Here is a 5,809-nt window from a genome sequence, read left to right on the forward strand (position 1 = left end):
GCGACCCCTGCCACCAACCCACCGTGTCACTTTCGTCAGGTCTCAGCTGCACCCCGGGCTCAGTTTGTTCCTGTGCCGAAGCGGAGGTGGGGGCGGTGGACCTGGTGGACACACTCCTCGCCTCCATCAGAAAGGCCTTGGGAGCGCCGTCCAGGCGGGGTCCAGGTGGGCTCCAGGACGCCCGACTCCAGGCTAGAGCGAGACTTGAGTCTTGGCTTCACAGCGACGGGAAGACTGTCGGTTCCCTGCTGGCCTGCGGCCTGTGTCCAGCCCCAGCTGGTGTCTGGGAATGGAGGGAAGCGGGACAGGAAGTGATATCTGGGTCACCAGCCCACCCAGCCTCCCCACTCCACCGCCCACGTTCCCAGGCCCGCTCTGCCTGCCTCTGAACCCAGCCTCCTCGCAGACAATGGAGGTGGCCCAGGCCCTGTGCAGTATCTGTCCCCGTCTAGGGGAGGAGCTGGGAACACAGCGCATGAGGAGTTCGAGCCAACTTCCCAGAATAGGCCCCGAAGCTCCTCCCAAGCAAACAGAATGCAGAGAAGCCAGCGTTCCCAAGTTCAAGGCCAAGGCAGGGCGGCGGTCCCTGCGGAGGTGGGTCTGAGGCTGGGGTATGGTGGGAACAATGATGTGCTTTTGGCAGGCCCAGAAGATTTTTCCTTTCTGGCACTTTAGGCGGATGCCTTCCCGCTCCCCCACCTCCTGCAGGGAACTTCCTTGGGCCAAGGATCAGCAAAATCTGGAAGAATCTGCCTGGAAGCTGATTTCCCTGGTTTCTGTCCCAGAGGTCAGCTCTCTATCTGATCCCAATACGACAAAACAGGATGGATGAATTCCCCTGATGTTCTAGGCGCAGGCAAGTGTTTTCCACGGTGTGAGCCTCTCTCCCCTACAGACTTGATCTCACAACCTTCCCCCTTTCAAAGACAAATGGTTTATGAAGCTGCTTCATACTAATATGTGAACAACTGCCTGCTGACTTTAGCCTGCCCTGTGTACTTGACTATGAACTCCTGGAGCCCAGGGACTGTCTCATTCCTCTTCGTGGTTGCAGTGCCAAGTACAAGGCTCGGTACAGAGTTGGTGTTGTGTGGATAATCTTAAAGAAGACAGAATAGCAATAATGAATCATAACAGGTAACAACCGCTGGATGTTTTCTAAAAGCCACAGAGTCAGCTAAGGGCTTTATGTATGTTGCCTTATCTCATCTTCACCTTGTGTGGTAGGTACTGTGCTTATTCCCATTTTACAGAGGAGGAAACTGAGGCTTGGGGAGGTGAAATAACTTATAACACCTCCTCTTCCCAAATGTCTCTAATGATGAATTTTTGGCTTCCATGAGTGTGGGTTTTTTGTTTTGTTTTGTTTTGTTTTGTTTTGTTTTTTCAGGAAGTCCCCAAATCCCAATCAGAGTGACTCGGGAGAGGACCGGAAGGCGTCAACCAAATCCCGATCAAAACTTCTCTCCCGCTCCCACCTGCCTGGTGAAAATACAGGCGCCCCTGGGACTCCCAGCTTCTGGGCGGGCCTGGAAAGGGCTCAGGGAAGCCAAGCCTTTGCTGGAGGGTAGGGAGCCTCACTTGGGTTTGCCTGAAGCCCCTATTTTTCAGAGGCCCCCTGTCTGCCCTCCTCGTGGCTCAGGGCCCCTCAGTGAAGGGGCTCACTGTGCACAGGGTTGGTCTCTCCCATCAGACGGCGCTCCACAAGACCAGGATCTGTAGTTCACCAGCGGGTCCCCAGGCAGGTAGGTACACAGGGCCTGGTGCTATTTGCTTCAGGAGCTGGCCCTGGAGCCCAGTGACGCCCAGTTCCAGCTCTCTCAGCAGCCTTAAAGCTGGGAGGAAGATCGTAACCAGGTTGGCCTTCGCCTAGACTTCTCGTTAAAAGGGAAGCCCGCAGAGAAGGGACACAACCACAGGATGCAGGTACATGCAGAGGCTGCCACCAGCCGCTAGCCACAGCCTCCACGCTCATCTCCATCACCTGGGTCCTGGCTCCCCTCCTCCAGGAAGCCCTCCCTGGTGCGCCCCACCCACATTCCCTGTTATACCTGTCGCTTGGGTTCCAGGAAGCTTGGGGCGGTCACAGCTCTGGGGAGAAGATGGGAGAGCAAGACTCAGGCTTCTTTAGGTTTCAGAACTGGGCTTTCAGTTCCAGGTCATGGTTTCTGTCCTCTTCTCCCCTCTTCTCACGAAGAGGCTCTCTCAGTCATCCTTGCTTTTCTGTCTTTTTCTCCCTTCTTTTCTCTTCTTGCCTCATTCCCCTCTTCCTTCCATCTCCCCCTCATTTCCTTCCTTCACTCCAGCACTTTTTCGTGGAAGACTTGAGTCCACTTTTGCCTTCAGCCCACCTCCAGGCCTCTGGGCGTTCAGACCGGCCCCAGGTCGGCTCACTGGGTTGCGTAGTTCAGTGCCAACCTTGGGCTCTGTGGGCCTTACTCTGGGCTGAGTGTCGGGGCGGAGCGGCCTCATGGTGACACCCAACAACCCCACCCTCACCACCCACCCTGCTGGGCCAGCGCTGGAAGCAAGACACCGCCACCCCTTCCACCTTCCTCGCTGCAAGTGCAAGAAGAAGTCAGGGGCCAAGGAAAGAGCCCTGGAGTAGGCGTCTCCATTCCCTGAGTGCGTGGCCCCAGAAGTATCCCCAGACACAGCTTGCATCCAGCAAATGCTTGCTGAGCGACTGAGTGAACGCCACAGACTGAAGTCCTGTCTGGCTGCCTCATTTCAGAGACACCCCTTCACCTCTCTGAGCCTCAGGACCCTCGGTTAAAACGAGGAGGAGTTGCCCGACCCTGTCCACCCCCTCGAGGCAGTTGAGAGGAGCGGGTGTAACGGTGCCTCCAGGCGGGCAGGTTGTGACGGTGATGGTGGGAGAGGCCTGTGCGGGCCGCTTCTTTGGGGCTGGAAGGGGATCGAACGCTCTGGGCTGAGCGATCCTGAGGAAACCACCCAGCATGGGAGAGCCTCAAGGCTCTGCGGGGGCCCCGCCTTCCTCCCCTGCAGAACCCTAGCAGGGTCTGCCCACCGCGCCCCTACCATTCTTCGGCATCGAGCCTCCCTTTGCCCTGGCCCGCCCAGCGCAGGCAGGCCAGTGCCACCAGGCGGGTCCTTATGAACTTGGCTTTCAAGGGGAGCTGGTCTAAGCAGAGATTGAGCCAACAGGCAGGAGACTCCTAGCAGGTTCCGGGGTGGGCAGGCTGCCTCGTGCCTCCGCCCGGGACTCAGACCCACTCAGCTCTGCCGTTTGCCAGCTGTGTAGCCTTGGCCCAGTGGCTTCACCTCTCTGAGCTGCACCTGCCTCATTTCCTGTGTGGCAATGTCCTTGCCTTGGCACCCCTGTCATGAGAGTCCACAGAAGAGGAAGGGCCAACCTGGCAGGGAGAGGCGCTGGGTGATGGTGGGCGTCTGTCTGCCTGGCTCGGGGGAGCCCATCCACGCGCCGCTTCCCCCACACCCTGCCCCCCGCCCCCCCAACCCCCTGCCTCTCTTCCTGCCCAGGCTCGGCCAGATGGTGGGAGCAGGGAAATGCCGCCGAGCTGCACGCTCCTGGTCTATTTTGAGAAGCCTCCTGTTTCCTCTGCTGCCTGGGGCCATGTGGTGGCTGCAGGTCTCTGCTCACGGGAGGGACACCAAGCTGGACCTTGTCCTTCCCTGGCTCCTCAGCCCCAGCCCTTTCCTTCCACATGGCCTGAGCCCCCACATCCTGACTCCCAGCTCAGGCACCACAGCCTCGGCCAGGAGGGGCAAAGGTCAGGTGTCCAAAGGGGGCTTTGGTGGGGGGGGCTGGTCACTTGTTGGCAATATGGAGAAAGTGGGAAGCTGGGGTTGGCCCCCCCATTGTCAGGGCTCAGCCCCTGCCCGCCCAGGCCCCTGCTTCTGCAAGCCTGGCCCCTCGAGGCCGTGAGCATCATCAGGGCCCGGCAGCAGTCATCTCTGCTGGGGTTGAGCGCTGGGTGGAGTCATCTGTAGTCCCATACACGGCTTCCTCCAGAGTGACCTCAGGGGCCCGCAGAGAAACACAGCCACCCAGAATGCTGGCCCTGCCAGGAAGCCGGACAGTCCCCTGGCTTGCTGCCGGCTGGTCTTAATTGCCCCAGTCACTCCTCGAGAAACCTGGGAGCCGCCCTTGCCTCCTCTCCTGCCCCTCCTCCTCCCTGCACAGAGCTCTGACCCTGGTGTGCCACACCCTCATTTACTAGATCCGTGACCTTTCATCTCTCTGTGCCTCAGTTTACTCATCTGTGAAATGGAGCTAAGGAGATCCCCCTATTCACGGGCCTGTGGGGAAGAGATATTGAGTTCATGCTGGTGAAGTGCTTAGGACAGGGCTGGACACTTAGTAATTGTAGCTCCTATTCAGTTCAGTTCAGTTGCTCAGTCATGTCCAACCGACTCTTTGCGACCCCATGGACTGCAGCACACCAGGCTTCCCTGTCCATCACCAGCTCCTGGAGCTTAGTCAAACTCAATGTCCGTCGAGTTAGTGATGCCATCCAACCATCTCATCTTATTATCCTCAATAAATTGCAGCTCCTATTACCTGATTGGCCCACAGAGTCTGCCCACCCAGCTCTTCTACATCACTACCATCTCCTCTACTGCTGTGCTGGTCCAACCTCTCCCGGGGCGCTGCCAGACCTTCTTGCTGGCTTTGCCGCCTCTGTTCTCCATCCCGCTAGAGCCAAGGGCATCTTTCTAAATAAAAAGTCTGATCAGCGCTGTAGAGTTTTGGAATTAGATTTATTCATTCACCACTGCCCCCCAAATATTTGCGGTCTGAGTCTGTGCTACAGCAGTAACCTAAATGAAGTAGGAAGCTTATGTTCTAGTGAGTCCAAATCCCAGCCCTACAACTGGGTGGCATTGGGCAAGTTTTTAAATGCTTGGAACCTTCATTCTGTCATCTGCAAAATGGGATCCTAGAGAACCTGCCCCACAGGTTTGCTGCGTCAGCAGAGTACTCAGCTCTTCTATCACAGTACGTGAAATATTTTCCAGGTGGAAACCCTGGGATGAGGATGGTAAGGATGGTGTCATTCCATTCCTCATAGCCTTCCAACATTCATGCTGGACTCAGGCTCTCTGTGATCTGGTCCCAGTGATGCCTTCCCCACCCCCCACCAACCCTGTCTTTAACTTGGTCCTGAGGATACTTTGTCTCCATCACTACTTCCCAAACAACTCAGCCCTTTCACATGCCTTGCTTTTGCATGAGCCCTTCTCCTTTTTTGGAATTTCTCCCTCCCTCCCCTTCTTTTCCTAACCTCTCCCTCCTCTTTTCAGGGCTGTCCCAGTTACCTGCCACTGCTAGGTAGAGTCTTCCCAGCCTCTTAGACAGGACAAATCCCTCCTGGATCTGGGCTCTACCTGCCAGGTGTTCGTGCCCCCACTGTGTCCCTCCCCGTGGTGATCATTATCACGTGGCCACAGGTCTATGCCCTCAGCCCCTGGGCAGGAATGCATCACATTTACCTTGTGCCCTGAGAGCCTAGGACTGGCTTGGCCTGTTGACAATCATTGACTTTTGGCATGTGACTCATCACTGACTTTTGATGAATGCATTCATGGCTGCCGAGACACCTCTGATGGTCAACCTCAATTTACCTAAGTGGAAGATGGGATCAGTGTTAGAGATTCAACCCCTACTGCAAGGGAAAGACCCTGACAAATGCCACCCCCACTGCCAGCTGCAACAGAGAAGACCTGAGAGTCTACGCACTGGTGCAATGGGATACGTTAGCCAGTGCAGACCACTCGCTCTCTGATGATGCCCACGTGCTGGAAGTATGCTCCTTTCACATAT

At 56.7% G+C, this 5,809-nt stretch overlaps 1 long non-coding RNA gene across 2 annotated transcripts; it reads left to right on the forward strand.

The window, feature by feature from the left end:
• The first annotated feature begins 568 nt into the window (after positions 1 to 568).
• LOC121816713 (uncharacterized) lies at positions 569 to 4,729 on the forward strand. Of its 2 annotated transcripts, XR_009596545.1 has the most exons (3): positions 569 to 594; positions 709 to 3,755; positions 4,537 to 4,729. It is a non-coding gene; the product is annotated as an uncharacterized LOC121816713 (long non-coding RNA). The 2 variants fall into 2 exon arrangements; XR_009596544.1 differs by having other exon boundaries at positions 709 to 4,729.
• The last annotated feature ends 1,080 nt before the right edge of the window (positions 4,730 to 5,809 follow it).

This window comes from Ovis aries, chromosome 15 (genome assembly GCF_016772045.2).
Source record: "Ovis aries strain OAR_USU_Benz2616 breed Rambouillet chromosome 15, ARS-UI_Ramb_v3.0, whole genome shotgun sequence".
Taxonomy (NCBI): domain Eukaryota; kingdom Metazoa; phylum Chordata; class Mammalia; order Artiodactyla; family Bovidae; genus Ovis; species Ovis aries.